The sequence below is a fragment of the Bos grunniens genome, chromosome 15 (assembly GCF_055505025.1).
Source record: "Bos grunniens cultivar Pamir isolate PY7600 chromosome 15, Bosgru_T2T1.0, whole genome shotgun sequence".
Taxonomy (NCBI): domain Eukaryota; kingdom Metazoa; phylum Chordata; class Mammalia; order Artiodactyla; family Bovidae; genus Bos; species Bos grunniens.
The window spans coordinates 55,398,754-55,418,435 of record NC_141179.1 but is presented as its reverse complement, the minus strand read 5'-3'; the positions used below and the strand labels follow the sequence as shown (position 1 = coordinate 55,418,435).

Genomic DNA, 19,682 nt, shown 5'->3' with positions numbered 1-19,682 from the left:
TTTTGGCCTGGAGAAGTCCATGGACAGAGGAACCTGACAGGCTACAGTCCATGGGGTCCCAGTGATTTGGACATGACTGAGTGCCTTTCACTTTCCCAGCCTTCCTCACAAGATGTAGAATGGTTAATTATTTCATTAACTCTATTCCACTCCTAAGATTCGAGGTCCACTTTGTGATGCTTCTTTCTCTGATAACAAAAGTGAGGTTTGGAGGGGATGTGACTTGCACATGGTCACTGATAAGGGTTAGGTCAGGCTTGGACGCATATTTGCATCTTGAGATGGACCACATTCATACGTATTGGTGTTATTAGCTTCTGTTGGAAGAAAAGCTATTTTTGCACATAGCTGTTAGGCTCACAATACTGGCCCTATGCTCCCATCCTGTCCCCTCCCTTATGATGTGTGTTGCTAACCACTGGCCCAGAATACCTCTCACCAGAGGCATGTCCTCATCTACCCTGCTTGCAGACACTGACCATTCACTCCTCATGTTCCTTCTCTCCCTAGTCTGCCCTGTGTCTGTACATAGCCTCCCCCTTGTCTCCCACAGAACAGGGCAGAGATGGTAGTTGGAGCTGACTGGTCATGGAGGAAGGGGCAATATGCTATTCTGTGGCCCTCTGGATCCACCATGTGGGAAGGGGAACCATGGCAGCAGGGCTGCAGGGCCAGGCTGGGATTAAATGGGAGGCTTTGACCAGTGTTCCCATTTGGGGAGTAGGGTGGAGGAAAAGAATAAGGCTGAAACAGAATCCTTTCATTGGTAAACTGACATTTATGGACCTCCCTTTGTGTCAAGCTCGAGGCTGAATTTACAAAGCATGTAGGGGCTAACTCACGGAGCTCTCAACTCAAGTGGCATCAGACCTGAGGTCAGAGGTCACCTTAGTCACTCAGGAAAACAGAGACTTAGAAGAAGGTTAAAGAGGTATACTCATGGTCCTTTAGCCAGTGACAGAGCTGAAGTCTCCTTCCCCACCTGTGGGCCTCTGTGACTGCCAGCCCAGGGCTCAGATGACTCAGAAACTCAAAAGTGCCTGGTTGAATCCGGAAGTTTTGACTGGAGGAGCTTCTGGAGAAAGCCTTGTACTTGCTGGTGGCTTCTCCGCTGTCACTCAAGGCAGAGGAAGAGAAACCTGCTCACTGGAGCAGCTGTTCGTCCTGCTCATTGAGTGACAGGATCACAAAGGACACAGACACAGACATCATTCTCTCCCAGCATCTCTCCCATTTCTTAGGTGGGCAGACACGAAGAGGACCCATTACAGAGGAGTCACAGCAGGAGAGCAAATCACTGATGCCAGAGTCTGGTCTTCTCTCCCAGGAGCCAGCTGTGACCCAAGGACTGGCATGGGGTCAGTGAAGGTTCTGGAGATGTGTTCAACAGACACCTGCAGGAAGCCTTCTGGGGCCACAGCACCTCCCTCCATCCTCCCTAATGCCAGCCCTGCCTTTTGGAGGAGCCTCTCCTCTCGGTGGCGTTTAGCAGATCTCCAAGTGTTGGTCTCTGGGGACGTTGTACTTGAGCTTGTGGGTTTCGAAGAGATTTTCCAACTCCTTCATGTAGCATGGTGCAGCCTGTCCACCTCCTCCTGAGAGGGATGCAGTGTCTTCTGCACCTTGATGGGCTTCCCCACTGCAAGACTCAGAGGTGAGTGGTGGCTCAGAGCAGGAACCACTGAAAGCGCAGGGACCTTGGTATTCCCACTACAGTGGTCATCTGAGTAGATAAGCACTCTAAATCCCTCCCGTTCAATTCTATTTTGCGTTATAGATTCTGAGATATTAGGTCAAATTCAACAATCTGTATATCAACAGCACAGCCAGCAGGCATTTTTATGCATTATCTCTTATGTTATCCTAACAATTATGTAGGGATATAACTTGGTTCTATTCTTGTTTGACTGCTGAGGAAATGAGCCCCAGGGAGGTTAAATAACTTGTTCAAGGTCACATAGCCAGGAAAAAATCAGTACCAGGGTGTAAGCCCTAAGGATGGGCTCTTAACCTCAGGGAAAGGTGGATCTGGGAGTCTCAGATGCCATGATTGGAAGAGACTGTGTCTGTGGGACGAGGTGGATCAGAAAGCAGCTGCCATGTCTTCTTCTGTTGGGAACCATCCTGAGGCAGCAGCACTGTAAACATTCATGAGAATCAGTTCAGTTCAGTCACTCAGTCATGTCCGACTCTTCGCGACCCCATGAATCGCAGCACGCCAGGCCTCCCTGTCCATCACCAACTCCCGGAGTTCACTCAGACTCACGTCCATCGAGTCAGTGATGCCATCCAGCCATCTCATCCTCTGTCATCCCCTTCTCCTCCTGCCCCCAATCCCTCCCAGCATCAGAGTCTTTTCCAATGAGTCAACTCTTCTCATGAGCTGGCCAAAGTACTGGAGTTTCAGTTTTAGCATCATTCCTCCCAAAGAAATCCCAGGGCTGATCTCCTTCAGAATGGACTGGTTGGATCTTCTTGCAGTCCAAGGGACTCTCAAGAGTCTTCTCCAACACCGCAGTTCAAAAGCATCAATTCTTTGGCACTCAGCCTTCTTCACAGTCCAACTCTCACATCCATACATGACCACAGGAAAAACCATAGCCTTGACTAGACGAACCTTTGTTGGCAAAGTAATGTCTCTGCTTTTGAATATGCTATCTAGGTTGGTCATAACTTTCCTTCCAAGGAGTAAGTGTCTTTTAATTTCATGGCTGCAATCACCATCTGCAGTGATTTTGGAGCCCAAAAAATAAAGTCTGACACTGTTTCCACTGTTTCCCCATCTATTTGCCATGAAGTGATGGGACCGGATGCCATGATCTTCATTTTCTGAATGCTGAGCTTTAAGCCAACTTTTTCACTCTCCACTTTCACTTTCATCATCACCCCATAATGCAAAGAAAGTTTGGTAGAGGGGTTTGCTTGCATTCAACTAAGAAATGACTGGGTGAGTGAAGATGAACAGCTCTATTAGTACTGCCTTTGGAACCTAGTTGAAATTCAAGAAGAAAGCAAATAGTTGAAAGATGGTGCTAAGTCTATGGACTAAAGCCCATGTCCATTATTTACCAGGAAATCCCTCTGGCTCTCCTTCAGAGACTGCTGATTGCTACTTTACACACAGATCTAACAGAGCTGCCATGGTCTTGTGTCCACCTTCTCCAATTACTGTCGTTAGACCCTGTGGTCAGATTTGTCTTGCATAATAAAAAGGCAAATACCCTTATCAAACTCAATTTTGTTACCAAGGGCAGGCTGATCTCTTGGAAGTGATTTACCTTCTGTGGGTCTGTGTTTGCAATCAATAAAATGGGGATGAGAGTCCCTCCTCACAAGTTGTTGGGAAGACTAAGCCGCTGCATGTAAGGAGCCAGTGCAGTGCCTGACACACTGCAGGGACTCAGTAATTGGTAGTGGCTACTGGTCTTCATGCCCCTGTTACTCTTCTCATTCTGGACTGCCTTTCATAGGGTTACTTGCCTGTGTGTCTGTTTCACACTCTAGAACTTGTGCTCCACAAAGTCAAGGGTGTACTGCTCTATGTCCAGGTCTCCTTGCAGCACAAGCCCAGGCCTCTTACACAATAGCCCTTCCCCTCCCGGCCCAGGTCTAGGCTCACCCACAGTGGTGATGGGTGAGTGGCAGGGCATAAGACCAAAGCTGCACTGGAAGACTCCACAGCTATAGAAGAGCAGGATGGAGCCTCTAGTGCTCTTGTTAAGTCAGTCCTGAAACCACCGCAACCAGAAACCAGGAGAGTTCTCAACCTGGTCAAATATGTCATTCTCCCCAAAGGAGAAGATCGGCACCAGATCTGCCCTAGAGGGAGACAGGAGAGAGGATGTGTGGAGAGGCAAGAAAGCACAATCTGGTACCCTAGCCTACTGAAGGGACGTAGTGAGCAGGAACTGGAACAGAGGACAAAAGTAGGAGGCCTCGGGTGTGTCCCAGACCTGCCACAGCCTTGGGACCTGGCCTGTCTCAGGGCCACTGTCAGGCTGTTGTAACATGACAGGGAGTCCAGAATGCTGCAAAGAGTCCTCCTACATAGAAAATATCTGCAAATTTTCTGAAAAATCTCTTCTGCCCCAGCTTCCTTGTATTCTTCACAGATGCTTTAGGAGAACAGCCTCTAAGCTATGTCTCAAACTTTATTGTCCAAGTCCCTTCGAGTCAGATGTAATGCAAGCTTTCAACAATATGACCTTGGACACTTATTCCCTTTAATCACCAAACTCCCTTCTAGAATCTTCTCCGGGTATTTGCAAATGAGACAAAACATTGATCACCAAGATATACTCTTCAATGTCAATGGATTGGGAATCTACCTGCCAAAATGGAATCTGCCTTAATCTCTGGTGTATCCCACAAAAACACAATCCTTATCAACCTCCAGTTGAACCCAGAGCCCTCTCCCCAATACCCATGCATCAGGTCAAGCCTGATGAAGTCCTTGCAGTTCCACAGCACCAGCTTGTAGGCTCCAGGCCTGGCATTCAGTGCCTCCTGGATGCCCCCAACAAGGATGGACAGCAGATTGATGCTTTCTTTCCTGCTCAGAATGTGAGCAGCACTCTCCTTGTCTGCTGAGACCAGCCCTGGGGAAAGAGGAAGGTGGTTAGGTTTGGGGTGACAGGGAGAGACCGTGGGGTACGTGTGGCAGGTCTCCACTCACCCTCCTCCCGCAGCTGGGAGCTCCCTGAGGGCTGGGACTAAATCATTCCCTTCTTCCCAATCCGTCACTAAGGTCATTGCTGGGCACAGAGATGTGGGAAATGCTTTCTTGTGTCCAGCCTCCTTCTCCACTGCACATGCTCTTGCAAGAAGTATAGAAATCTTAGAAGCCCTCCCTGAAATCCTTCCTCCATGTCTCCAGCCCTCACCTTCTCATGCTGGCTAGATTTGGGAAGACTCACCCACGGACGTGATGTAATCCCTTGAAGACAGGGACCCAGAACCACAAGTTTAGCATCCTCAGATGTGAGCGGATGCCTAGGAAAACTGAGGAGAACCCAGTGCCCTCAGTGCACAGGTTGGTGAAAGCTCCAATCATCCTGAGCTCATGAGGGTCGAAGCCAGCGAGGTAGTTCCAGGAGGGGTCCAGGTCCGCAGTCTTGACCAGCTGCAGGGACAGCAGCCTGGTGAATCGGGGCTGCACCTCATGCCCTCCCCAGTCTCTGCTAACTGTCTGTGCTGACCTCTTCTATGTGTCCCCAAGTGCTGTCACACCCCCATGTGAGTGTCCTGAAATTAGAGACGCCTATCTGAGGATACTCGTCCCTGGTGCGGGCCTGGAGCAGAGGAGATGCTCTGGGAGACCGTTGGATGAAGAGGGAGAGAACGGACCCATGAATGGATGAAGCCAAAACAGCCCACCAGATAAGGAAGGCCCCTGCCCAAGGCAGAGGTAGAACCCCTAGAAGGGTGACTGGGACACAAGCCCCTGTCCTACGTGAAGGGAAACCGTATCCCAGGCAGAGCCCGCCCAGAATGAAGGAGCCATTGCAGGAGAGAGTGAGCATCTCTCCAAGGGCTGTGGCATCTGGAGTTCTGTCCCAGGTCAGGGCTGACCACTGAGCCCCTGTGACTCAGTGTAAGAGACTCCAAGGTGCAGGGATGTGGGGGCCAGGAGGAGGGACATGAAGTCCTGGCCCACAAGTGTGAGTGGGAAGGGGTCAGGGAGGTGTCCTGCCAAGTCTGCAGCACTCCCTGACACCAGGTCACAGCCTGCCCACAACACTGCACCCCTGCTCAGGGCTTGGTCTGTGTAGACACTGCTGCTCCAGGATAATGAAATCTTCACAGAGAAACCCAGATCCTGGACTGATCTTCAGCATAAAGTGGAGGCAGCTTGCCCTAGGGGAAACACTGCCTGATTCTCTACCATTAGGTCCTCAGGAAGCCCATAGGCTGTGTTTATAAAGTTCTAGTGCTCAGACATAGTCTCCTAATTTCACTAGAAACTCTCCTAATTTCACTGTGATTTCATAGAATCACAGTGCAAAGGTTTGTGATGTGGAGTAGGCCCAGCAGAGTGGTTAAGACAAGGAATGTTGCTTTCCTGCCTTCAAGCCAGCAGCCACTGTAGCTGCCACTGACGATGGTTCTTGAAAGGAAGTCAGGATGGAGGAAAAAAGGATACTGGTCACAGTGAGTGAGGACGCACATCAAAGGAATGATTGCAGTGAGCCCAGATTTTGCATCTCCCCATATACAGAAAAACATGAAAATCAATAACTTGAGCTGTCTGCTTTTTGTGACTGGCAGTAATATTTTGATGTTTGTCTACATAGGTGGTTTTTTTTCCCCCCAGCGAAACCCATAAGTCCTGACCCCTCCGTTACTTTCAGAACAGCTCCTCCGAGGTTGCTGAGAGGCTATCTGCTGACTACAGTCCTCAGTAACATCTTAGGACAAAACCCCTCACAGCTTTAAGGTTGTGCACTTGTTTTCAGTAGACGGCAGGCTCTCCCTGGCTGCCCTACCTCCTGCCATGCTAAAATTCCTGCACGGCCTGCTCTGTAAAGGGGTGTGGATGACTTGGAAGTTCTCCTGAGGGGTGACAGAGTCCAGAATCTGCCTACCATAGCCCCCTTTCAGGCCTCAGTCCAGGACAGAGAGGTCAAAGTGCACGTCATCTCTGCCTCTACTGGACACTTGGGGGTACTGCCCCCCATCTGCAGGTGTTGATGCCACAGGACTACAGTGGCCTACAATTCTGAACACTGTGCGCGTGGAATTTCTGGAAATCAGGTTCAGTTTCTCACAATATTATCAATAGTGCCCAAGTTGAGAAATACTCTGGGGGAGATAGCGCGTTAGAGGAGGGACAGAATAGACGTAGATAAGACAGGCACAGAGCAACTCAGCACCACTTTTCTTTCAGATGTGCAATTGATAGCAGCTCCAGGTGTGAAAAGAGAGCCAGATGTTGTTCTTAGAAGGCCCCAGGATGACCTGCTGGTCATGGAATCCACATACCTCAAGGAGGTATGTGGCAGCATCTCTACTTTACATATGAAGACGTCGAGGCTCAGCAAGCATGTGTAACTCATCCAAGGTCATACAGCTGGCATGTTGCAGACCCTGTATTAGAATCTATGATGTTCACCTTCAGAGGTTACACTCTATACACGCTTCTCTTCTGTATCCAGAAGAGTGCCTGCCTCCAGATGAAGGCCTGTCCCTGCCTTGCACTACTAAAGGCTTTACACCTCTGTGCTAAGATATGTATATGTGCCATACTACACGGCCCACAGAACCTCCAAATCTCTTTCAAACCTCAATCCTAATATTTGCTCCGCATCTTTATACATGGGACACCATACCCAGAGAGAAACCAACTATTCTCAGGTCACAGAGTGGTAAAAGTCTGTCTCCTGCCTCCCAGCCCAGTATTCTGCTCACTGCACACAGGAACACGTTTTCCCATGGACACTTGGGGACTTCCATCCTGGCCACAACACAACCTCCCCCATTATTCACTGAGATGGGGAAATAGTCCTTCATGTACCTCCATATGACCCACTGCCTTAGTACATCACTCTGCCTGCCCCCCTGCCAAGGCTTGGCTCGATCCACATACCACCAGATCGCATACAGGATACTGAAGATCCAGAATCTTGTGAACTGGAGGCCTATGAAGACCACATAGCAGACAACGCCTGGGGAGGGAGGCAGGAGCATTAGTGATCAGAGGTATGAAGCACAAGCTCTCCCCATTTGCCCAGCACTAGCAGCACAGTCCTGTCCAGGCCTCGCCCCAAGAAGAAGGGGTCAGCCTACTCTGCCTTAAAGGAAGAAAAAATGAGCTTGTCCTGTGTCACACTGGGAGATTGGGTTTGAAGCCAGGTAGACCTAACTTCAAACTGACTTTTTCCCCACTACACTTTTTCCCAGACACCTCGTTCCTTTCAGTCTTCTCCCTCTACTGCCATCTCTGCCCTATTCAATAGTCTGTATTCACCAGGTGCTCAATAAATGCTGGGTAGAGATGTGACAGGATGAAATCTTTCTAGTATGCATTCTATGAATGAAGAGGCTTTCTACCTAGCCCACCTCCTGTTTACCTCAGCCCATCTTTCCATAGATAAATCCTATATTCCATAGATATGTCTCCCCTTTAGCTGAAGTCCCCACATGACTCTCATAACTTTGAGGCTCAGCTCAAACAGCTTAGCCTGACTTCAACCTCCCCACTGCTAACTTGATGTCCCTCTTGCTCCAGCCTCACTTACCACATGCACCTCTTGTTCTGGCCATGCCAAGCTGCTCAGTGTGGATACAACTCCCTGAGCTCTTTAGCTTTTGTTCAGTTCTTTGCTCTGCTGCCAGGCCATTTCCTGCTGAAGAAGGGAGGAAGGAAGAGGGCAATCTATGCCTGGCCTGTCCGTCAGGAATGCAGAAGGGCTAGGACAGGCTCAATGAGCAACTCCTCCCAGTCTTAGGATTCTGAGTTCCTTTTCCCAGGCTAATCCCGGCTTTGACTCAGGTTCAGGTGGTCTGTAGGGCTGTCTTTAATCTGATGCCAATGGCCTTTATTCTTAGAAAATATTGTGTCCTCTCCATTCCATCCCCTCCATGAAACCATGTGCTCAAACTCTTAAAGGTCAGCTTCTACTTGTATTGCATTTGAAAGTTGGATAAACTGGGCCTGTCATTCATGGCTGACTACCCGGGGGAGGGGACTTTTGACCCAGTCTGAATAGTAATAAAATGCATAAGCCAAAGTAGGTTAGGGCTCACGGAGGCTCACTTTATTCAGAGCACACGCAACGTGCCAGGTGCTGGTGCTACAACCGTGAACAACGCACAGATGTACCTGCCCTCAGAGTGCTGATTTCAGTGCTGTGTTTGATGCTCTTTGTATTGTCTTTTCAAGTTTTATGGCAGTAAAACCTATGTTAAACATAACATGTATCAAAATAATTTTTTAATTTTATTATCTTTTATAAATTTATATTATAGTTAATTCACAATATTATGTTCATTTCAGGTGTACAGGAAATTAAATGAGTTATACATATACATATATCCACACTTTTTTTTGGTTCTTTTTCCATATAAACCATTACAGCATCTTGAGTGGAGTTTCCTATGCTCTCTAGAGAGTTTTATTAGTTATCTATTTTATGATAGTAGTGTGTATGAAGTGAAGTCGCTCAGTTGTGTCCGACTCTTTGCAAGCCCATGGACTGTAGCCTACAAGGCTCCTCTGTCCACGGAATTTTCCAGGCAAGAAGTAGCGTGTATATGTCAATCCAAACCCCCCAGTTTTTCCTTCCTTCCTGGTCCTCTGGTAACCATAAATTTGTTTCAATGTCCACATGCTATATAAATAAATACGTTTATTTGTACCCTTTTTTGATATTGCACATAAGTGATATCATACAATATTTGTGTTTCTGTGTCTGACTTACTTCATTCACCATGACAATTTCTAGGTCCATCCATATGGTTACAATGGCATCATTTGTTCTTTTTAATGACTGAGTAAACATTCCATTTATATCCATTCCTCTGTCATTGGACATTTAGATTGTTTCCATGTATTAGTTATTATAAATAGGGCTACAATGAACATTGTGATGCATGGATCTTTTCATATTATGGTTTTCTTGACAAAGACACTATAGAGAACTAAATGGAGATACCTTATGAAACCAAAAATAGAGCTACCGTAAAACCCAGCATTCCTACTCTTGGGCATACACCTGAAATGATTTTTAGTGTATTGTCGATGGCATTAATTCATCATATTGCTGTGTAATAATCACCATCCTTCATCTCTGGAACTCTTTTCATCTTCCCAAACTGAACCTCTGTACCCATGAAATGAGAACTCCCATATCCGGTCTAGAGAATAAAACCCAAGTTGTTCATAGTGGCTCCCTGCGGGGTAGGATTCACTTTTCCCTGGATTCATTTTTAGAATACGTATTCTCTTTGAATGAGTAACAATAGCATGGATTCATTTTTCACTCAGAAAAATAAAATAAAAGATTTTTTAAATGCTTGCATTTCCACTTGACCAAAAGAATTCTCCTCACCCCACAGTATACTGCACCCTGGGCTCACCTTTTAGCTCCTGTCAGCAGGCAATGCCAAACTTGGGAGTATTTCCAGTCCCTGAGAAAGGAAGATCCCTTCTTTCCCCTTATAACACTCAGAAAGAAAAATGCAAAACCCCATTTTACCGAGACCTGGAGAGTGTAGCCAGGTTGGCTAGGTCATCCAGAAAGCTAGGAGGATGGGACCTGGCATTCAATTCTACTATTTTGGCTCCATTATGCTCCCAACATTCTTTCATTTAACAAACATATACCAACATCAACTCCTCAAGGAGCTAGAGATGCAGACGAGAACAAGACCACCTGTTTGAAAGGAGCTTACCTTTCTGTGTAAGTGTGTGAATTAAAGAAAAAAGAACAGAGTAAACAAGTAACCCACTAGAAAGTATTTGTCTGGGACCTGAGTCCGTGGTGACGGGTCCCTGTTGAACTTTCTGGTCACTTCTTTGCCCCTCCCCCAGATGCCTGCTGTATGGCCACTACATGGTTCACTACATGTACAGCATGTATGGCCCACGGCAAGCCCTTACTTTCTTGCCAGTCTGTACATTTTGCCCATGGACAATCTCTTAAGTATCTTTGAAAAGCGGTCCCATCCCTCTACCTACCGCTAGCCTCCCTAGATCAGGGTAAGGAATCTTTTCAGAATTCAGAGCCATAATTCAGAATGTGAGGCTCAAGAGGCAACTAGGAGGATATTGCATAGATACAAAATCATTTCAAGCATTTAAACTGTAAAAACCATTCTTGGCTTTTGGGCTGTAGAAATACAGAAAGAGTCAGGGGGCTGTATGTGGCCCACAGACCTGCGTTGTGACCCCTGTTGCAAACCGTGACCTTGTACCTGAGCAGGGCCTATGCAGCCTTCCTAGAAAAGACCTCTCATATCCTCGGTCTGCCCTTTATTTGTAGAAATACTGTGGCCTCATAAGCTTTCTCCAATTTCTAAAGGATCAAATGAACCAGAGAAATGATAAACACAGAAAGAAAGGAAAACAGTCAAGAGAAAATATTAATAATAATAGTTTTACTTATTCAATAAATCAAGAAATTTTAGTAACTCCTCAAGGGCTATAGATAACATTCTGAACCTCATCTTTGAGCTGTTTTGCAGATACTGAACCCCCACCAGGTAGAGGAAGTTGCTCACCAGCCTGTAGACCCCAGACCGGGGGAAACCAGAAGGTTGGTGATGTTAGCTCCCAGTTACCTCACCACCAAACAATCAGACAGTTGTCTAGGAGCTGGTCATGTGCCCAGAATCTCTACCTCATCCAGTATCTAGACACCATTCCCTGAAATTCATGGGGGGCGGGCAGCGTTTCTGTAATTTTGAGCCATACATACTCAGACTCCTCTCTTGGCTCCTGCAATAAACACTGCACTGTCTAAAAATTTTTATCTCAACCAAGTATCAGTATATGAGCTTTACTGTGCTCAGGAAAGCAGGCCCAAATCTGATTTAGTAACAACTTCTCCCTGTCATCTGCCTCCCCCAGTCACCACAACACAATTGAGATTCCTCAATTGCAGCCTGTCACACACAGATTGGACCACGTCATTCCAGTGTGTAAAGCCCTCCTGGGGCTGCCCTTTGCCCTCGGGATAAGGGACAAAGTACAATCTCTTATTTCTAACACTAGTGGACTCATCTTCCATCTCTCAGCTGCCCTCACTGTAGCTCCAGGCTCAGGGCTACTAGACCTCCCTGTGCTGTTCCTGATGGTCCCAGGGACCAGGCTGGGCTAGGGGTGGGCACAGGTAACCATACACACTCCTTCTGGCAAAGCTCTCAATGGCCATCTGAGCAGGATGCTGAGCCAGCAAACAGTTTAGGATCTGTATTTTCTTCCCATCAATGCACTGTGTGCACCGAAGTGACGGGTGCTCAGGGTTACCAGTTTCCAAACCAGCTCGCCTTACCCACGGCCAGGAAACAGCTGACCCGCTACAGGACCGCGAATGTTTGCAGCCTGCGTCCCCAAGGCACAAACAAGGGGGCGAACTCCACCGTGCTGTTTGACCTGCTGTCTCAGGAAGCTTCTCTGAGCTCTGCTGTGGTCTGAGACACCTCTGGTTCATTGCTGCCAGCAGTTTTCTAAGCACTTGTAGGGGATGCAGGTGGGTTACCAGCCAGCCGTAAGGTGTCATTGCAGGAACAAGATTCTTAGGAGAAATCTTTAAAAGCACCTGGTTGGAACCTAGCTGAATATGGGAGAAGAGAAGTACAGTTTACTCCTCAGGCAATACATTATCTGCCAGATCATCTTTGCTCAAATCTTGCCCATTACTTAGCAAATGAAGCAGCAAATATAGCACAATCCTGCCCTCTTTTCACTTACAGAACTACTTGGCTGCAATAATTGTCTCCTTTCACGTGCCAGGTCCACTGTTCCCTTTACAAACAAGCAATACCAGCTCCCATATAAATATCCATCAGCCCCACCGTCTCCTCCATCTCCTGCCCTGTTCCTCAGCTCACCTGCACAGCACAACTCAAGAAAGAGCCATCTGCATTAAACACCCTCCCCTCCCATTCTGTCCTCCCTCCTCCAGGCTTCAGACATCACTGTCCTGTGGAACTGCCCTTGACAAGTTCACCAGTGGCCTCCACACTGCTGAATCCAGTGGTTAATGCTCAGCTCTTATCTTGACCTCTCAGCAGCCTCAGACACAGCTGTTCCCTCCCTCCTCCTTGAAACCACTTAGCCTGTGGGCACCACCCTCTCCTGGTTTGCCTCCTGCCCCTCTGGCTACTCGTGGGTCTCCATGGTGGCTCTTATCCTTCATCAGACTAAGTGTTTGAGGGTCCTCCTGCTCCCTCAGTCCCTGGACCCTCCCTCTTCTCTCCACCCTCTCTCCCGCAGAGACCTTATCCAGGCTCATGGCCTTGGAATCTTTCAAACTGCTTCTCCAGCCTGACCTCCCCCGGGCTCCAGACTTAACTTTGTAGGTGGGTACTTGACATCCTCTCTGCTAGTCTCCTCAGCACCTCCAGCACAACCTGTCTAAAACTGAACTTGACTTCCTCTCACCTGCCCTTGCTGCAGTCTCCACATAGCCATAGAGTTTTCCAAGGTCATTATAAATTACGCTGGTAGTCAACTGGTTAGGACTCTGCACTTTCAGTGCTCTGTCTGGGGTTCCTCGTGTACTTCACTGGGTTTAACAGGGGTTTCTTAGTGCTTAACGGAGGTTGAGAACATTTAAAAATATTTGATGGGCCGGGACAACATGGCAGCCTCCATCCTTGGCTCTCTGCTGGGGATTATCCAACAGGTTGTTCCTTTATCAGCTTCAGGCCAAGTTTGAAGTTACTATATAGACTGGAAAATACACATCTTCAGAATAGAAGAAAAAGACCTATGAGTAGAGAGGCTATGGATCAGTTCTCTCAGGAAGACCACCATTCTCCCAAATAAGCTTCAGTAAGTGTCTGATGAAATTGCTGCCCTTCTCAGTGATAGCTGTCTCGTTACAATCAGAAATCATGTGTTGAGAGGTTCCCTGCACATGTGTAAAGTGACCCTGGAGGCTTCGTGGTATGGTTGTCCACTTAGCTGGTCGTGGGTGATTGTTGGGGTTGAGCGAACACTGTAGCGAGTCACTCCAGAACCTACTAAGATTACAGGAAAAGCAATTCTGTCAAGAAGAGACTTCTCTGAAAGATAGGAACTTAATTTGGGAGGATCTGGATTAGAATTCTGCTCTACTGAATCTGTCTACAATTAAAGTACTTCTAAATTTTAAAAGAATATATTTGACTGTTTCATTCTGTCAGTGAATTATCTTTTCTCTTGGACTTAATAAACATACTGTTCCCATGCATAGTGCCTAGTGTTGAGCATTAAAAAGTTTCTGTGAAAAAGAAATGTTCACTGTTCAATTGAATATCATTTTATGATAAGTTCATGTTCTAGTCTTTGTTGATTTAAGTATTTCTTGCACGAGAAAGCTGCTTCCCACCCCCACAGCCAGCCTCTCTGATTATCGCTGATTATCTCACTGGTCTAAGCCTCTGTGTCCTTTCTCCCTGCCACAGTCTCAACAGCCAGAGGGACGGCCGGGTCTAAGGCTACATGACTGCACAAGCTACAGAGTAGTGGTATCAGGCTTTCCCAAAACAGCAGCACCAATATACATCTCACCCAGAATATATCAGTGTCCCATGGATGCAGATCATGTCTCCTCCTTGGTAAATTCAGACATCTTATTTCCTGGTGTTAGACAGATATCAAGTTGGGGGTCTTGATTTCCATTTAACATCACAAATGGTGACCATGACTTTATTCATTGCATTCCCACTGTGTGAAAACTTTATGAGGAAGGAAGACAGTGGAATTGGGCGGAGGGCAAGGGCAAACCAGAATGGCCCATCAGAGCGGCCCTGAACTGGGCTGAAGCGGCCGAGGCTGACATCCTGCCTGGGTCTGTCTTAGGATCAGCTGCCCCTGTGCAGGCAGCTCTGCAGCTCGAACCACCCCTCCTTCCTTGAAGGTGCATCTGGGAGGCATTTTCCAGGGTCCTCCCTCAAGGCAGGTTGGAAGAGCCCTGATGAGAGCTGAGACCAGTCCTGCATTGGCCACTTGGCAGCTGTGGTACTTCAGAAGAGTCCTTCCCTTCCCAGAGCCCCTCATCCTACCAGGTATCAGGGGCTGAGATACAGCCCCTAGTGACCCGTGTACAGCGCTCAGCAGTCCACCGGGGTTTCTGTGCCCCCCACCTCACAAGCCCCTTACAGGCCAACAGCCAGGCAGCACCATACTTACTGGGGCAGCACGGCCCCTGTGTGGTCTGAGGACCTGCCTGTGTCCACCAGCTGCCTGTTACTGGTTCCTGACAAGGTAAGTACAGAGCTGGAGAGGACTGCTCAGAAACCTTAGAGCAATGTGGCACAGTAGTTCTATGTGTAATTAAACTAATAAATTAAAATTGGATTGAACTCGTTTTCTTTGTTTTCTTCATTTCTGGGTAATTTATGTTGTATTTTACAAATAGATGGCTTCCTGATGGCTCAGGGGTAAATATTCCACTGGCCAATGCAGAAGACACAAGATTGATCCCTGGGTCAAGAAGATCCTCTGCAGAAGGAAATGGCAACCAAGTGCAGTATCTCGGCCTGGGGGATCCCATGGACAAAGGAGCCTGGTGGGCTACATTGCAAAGAGTTGGACATGACTTAGGGACTAAACAACAACAAAGAGAAGTTGATGGTGGGTTAGGAAAAAGAAATAACACAAAAATCTGGACCTGTGCCACAGCATGTTGAGGTGATATGCCCACTAACTAGGGCAACTCCAACAAGATCATCCGACAGTTTTAACACTATTTGAGGGAGGTGACTCTTTTGATCCCTCAAACTGATATTTACTGATAAGACCAGCGTTTGATGGTGTTTTGTTCTATTCAGGGCCCCTTTTGAAATAGCTGAGAGAAGGAATTTTCGTGCCCATCTATTTCTATCCATTCTCTCACTGGGGATATAACATGACTTTCGTGGCACCTGTTCAACTTGTTGAAGAAGGAAACACTCAGGTTAGCTCTCTGGCAGACAGTGAGGGGAAGACATAAATCTAAGAAAAGTCCCAACTAAGTTTATGATTGACACAAACCTTCTCAGGTCTTTTAAATCCATCTCCAGGCATTTACAAACAGAAGGGACACGGAAGAGCTGGCATTGGTTGTGCCCTCATTTAGGGATTTAGCCTCATTTAGCCCGTGGCTACAGCTGGTGCCATTGCTGTTTTCAATGTACAGCTCTCCCGAATTTGAGGCCACAGTAGGCAAGGTGAGAGCAGGATGCCTGCGCAGGCAGCTTTCACACTGGGACCAGGATTCTAGACATGAACTTCATCTGCATGAAGAGGTCACTGTCAGTTACACTGAGATACTGTGTGTGTAGCATCCATCCAGAGCCCAGCATGTAGCGGGTTCTTAGATAGTGGCTCAGGGAGCTGACTCTGCCCTGCTGTAGGGTCACTAAGACAGATGCTCAGCCCAGCCTGAGGCATCCACTGCCTCTCCATCTGGTCCGTGACCCGCTCCAGCTCAAGCACCTCCCAGGGCTCCTCCCTACCTGAGGGTGGGAGTCAATTCCTAACCCCTGAACCTGACAATAGCCCCCCAGACAGAAGGCCAGGCATCCTCAGGGTCGCTGTCTGCCCTGCCCCCCTCTATCTCAATAGAACTTTGCTGCACAATGGCATAAACCTCAGCCTCTTGTTCCCTAAACCTCACCTTGACCCTGACCTTCACCAGGAAGTCTCACCTACATGTGCTCTGTCCTCTCCCTCCTTTACTCCCTCAGCAGCTCCCATGTTTCCATCTCTGCCTCCTCCTGATCCCTAGCAAAGCCCAATTCCCCTGAGAGGGTGAGGCTTGGCTGGACCACGTGGCTGCTGGCAGAGCTGTGCTGCTGACCTCTGTCCCACTTGTTGTCACCATCCAGCATTCTGGCTAGGCTAGGCCTTTGTCATCACCAGGCTAGGTCCCAGTAGGCCCTTTATCTTTTGTGAGAAATGATGTCTGAAAACTTGTTCCAGGTCAAAGGGCAGCCTGATTTCAGGAGGAGACCCTAGCTCTGTCCAACCCTGACAGGCTCTGAGTCTCTCTACCACATCTGACAGCTCCTGCGCTCCTCGGGCTGTGTGAGTCAGCCTGTGTGCTGGTGGGAGATCTTCTCACAAGGGCAAGTCCCTTTGGGCAGGCTGGGGCCCTGAGAGGGTGTCAGGGAGCAGGTACTGTGTGGTATTGGACCCTTGCTGTGCAGCTTCTGGCTCTCTGTATTCATGGGGAGCTCAACTGCTTAACAAACAGCCCAGTATCAGTCCTTAACACACAAAAGGGCACTTCCGGTCACACAAAGTCCAGAGAAAATATTCCTATTCAGGAACATATCTAGGCAGCCCTCCTCTAAGACCGTGCCTTCTGCTCCCTCTTTGTGTGGCTCCAAGGTTGTGGTAAATGAAGGGGATCCCTTTCCCTCTGGCTCTACCAGTCTCTTCTCACCCCGTATCCCCCATCCAGTTGCCCTCAGTCTGATGGCACCTTGTACTCCATCCCAGCGAGGCCTGTGCTCACAGCCATGATTCCCAACTCTGACCTGGGCTCACACCTTTGCCCCACCTGGGGCCCTGCTGTGTGGGCATCTCAGCCTGTGTCCTCCAGGTAGACTGCCTCCTGCAGCATCCACAGCACAGGGGTTGCCAAGTTCAGTCTCTGAGGGCTCATAGGCTGTCGCTGTGGCAGCACCTGCAAGATGCCTCCAGCGATCACCTCCAGGTGTCACATCCTCCTACTGAGTGTGACTTGGACTTAGGGCCTTGCATCCAACTGATAGAATAAGGCAGAATTGATGGTGAGTGACTCAGCGTTTAGGTAGCAGAAGATAAATGGCTCTCTCTCCACCTCTCTGTCTGTCTCTCTCTGTCTCTGTCTCAGGCTCTCTCTTTCTTTCGTGACTGGCTTACTCTGGAGAAGTCTGGTAAGTGGCAATGGCCAGGCTAGTGGACAAGCCCACAAGAGGGCTCTAAAGCTTTCTGCCAGAAGTTTCGTGGGTGAGCTTGGGAGTGTGTTGTCCAGCCATACTCAAGGCTCTGAGACTATCCCTCTACAGAACAGGTCAGCTACCTCCTCATGAGTGAACTGAGCAGGAGCCCTCAGTCGCTCCCAGCCCCGTTGGGACATGGTTGACTCATCCATTAATGCTTATGGCCCTTTCACCCTAAGCTAACCCACAACGTGAGTAGCTGACAGTGATCAGGACAATGAGTTGGAAGGGAGGGATTCAGGATGGAGGGAGGGACAGAGCTGATGTGACAAAGGTGATTACCTTGATTGACTAAATTGAGGAGACAGAGCATCCTGAGAAAGAGATCAGCAGGTCCTAGGACAAAGCAAGTGGGAGGGCAGGAACTCCTAGAAGGACCACCCAGATGCCCACAAAAGTGTGGACCTAATAAATCCTTGCTGCCTTCAGACACTAAGGTCTGCAGTGGTTCATTGCCAGCAAAGGAAACCTGCAGGGGATGGGAGCTTCTCTCTGTGAGAAACCTGGCCTTCCTTCATTGCCCCGCCCACCTGCCACTATCTCCCTCTTCCTGGGTGGAAGCTATCACTTCCCCTTCTCAATCCCACTGCTCTTGATTCCCCTCCTCTCTTGGGGCCCTAGAGCACTCATGTCATCAGTTAAAACAGGCCATCGTGAGAGGTTGGGCACATTTATGACCATTCCTCACAAGATGCAGAATGGCTGCTGCTGCTGCTAAGTCGCTTCAGTCGTGTCCAACTCTGTGTGACCCCATAGATGACAGCCCACCAGGCTCCCCCATCCCTGGGATTCTCCAGGCAAGAACACTGGAGTGGGTTGCCATTTCCTTCTCCAACGCATGAGAGTGAAAAGTGAAAGTGAAGTCGCTCAGTCGTGTCCGACTCTTGGCGACCCCATGGACTGCAGCCTACCAGGCTCCTCTGTCCATGGGAGTTTCCAGGCAAAAGTACTGGAGTGGGGTGCCATTGCCTTCTCCGCAGAATGGCTAATTATCGCATTATATCTATTTCACTCCAAGATGCAAGGTGCATGTTGTGATACTTGTTTCTCTGATAGCAAAACTGAGGTTTGGAGGGGATGTGACTTGCCCAGAGCCACTGAAAAGGGTTGAGCCAGATTTAGACTCAAATTTACATTCTTGAAATGCCCCACATTTATAATTATTGGTTGATTAGCTTCTGGAGGAAGAAAAGCTATTTTCCTGCAACAGGTGTGAGGGTTTACAGTATAGCCCCTGTGCTGCCATCCTGTCCCTCATTCATGACATGTGTCACAGACCCAGTGACCCAGAATTCTTCTCATAAGAGGCTTGTCCCCGTCTGCCCTGCTTGCAGACACTGACCATTCACTCCTCATGTTCCTTCTCTGGCTGGTCTGCCCTGTGTCTGCACATAGCCTCCCCCTTGTCTCCCACAGAACAGGGCAGAGGTGTAAGTTGGAGCTGACTGGTCAGGGAGGAAGGAGTAACATGCGATTCTCTGGCCCATTGGATCCACCATCCGGGAAGGGGCCACAGAGCAGCAGGGCTGCAGGGCTAGGCTGGGATTATATGGGAGGCTCCCAGCTGGGGAGAAAGGTGGAGGAAGAGAAGGCTGAAACAGAATTCTTTCATTGATGAATTGACATTTATGGAGCTCCCTTCTGTATCAAGGTCAAGGCTGAAGTTACAGAGGAGGAGTAGGGGCTACATCATGGAGCTCTCAGCTCGTGCGACATCAGAGCTGAGGTCAGAGATCACCTTAGTCCCTCAGAGAAATTGAGACTCAGAGGGAGGGTGAAGAGGTCTGCCCTTGGGCATTCAGCCAGTGACAGCTGAAGTCTCCTACCCCATCTCGTGGGCCCCTCTGGCTGCCAGCGCAGGGCTCAGATGACTCAGAAACTCAAAGGTGCCAGGATGAGTCAGGGGTTGTGGCTTCATCCTCCTTTCCAGCTCAGGAAGGGAGGAGATGGGACAGGCAGGATGCAGGATGATGGAGCTTGTAGGAGAAAGGGCTGCAGCTTGTGGCTGCCTCTGTGCTGTCACTCAAGGCAGAGGAAGAGAAACCTGATAACTAGAGCTGCCC

At 48.6% G+C, this 19,682-nt stretch overlaps 1 pseudogene; it reads right to left on the bottom strand.

Moving 5' to 3' along the window:
• Nucleotides 1-1,418: 1,418 nt before the first annotated feature.
• On the bottom strand, nt 1,419-16,521 carry LOC147358287 (2-acylglycerol O-acyltransferase 2-like; annotated as a pseudogene).
• Nucleotides 16,522-19,682: the final 3,161 nt, after the last annotated feature.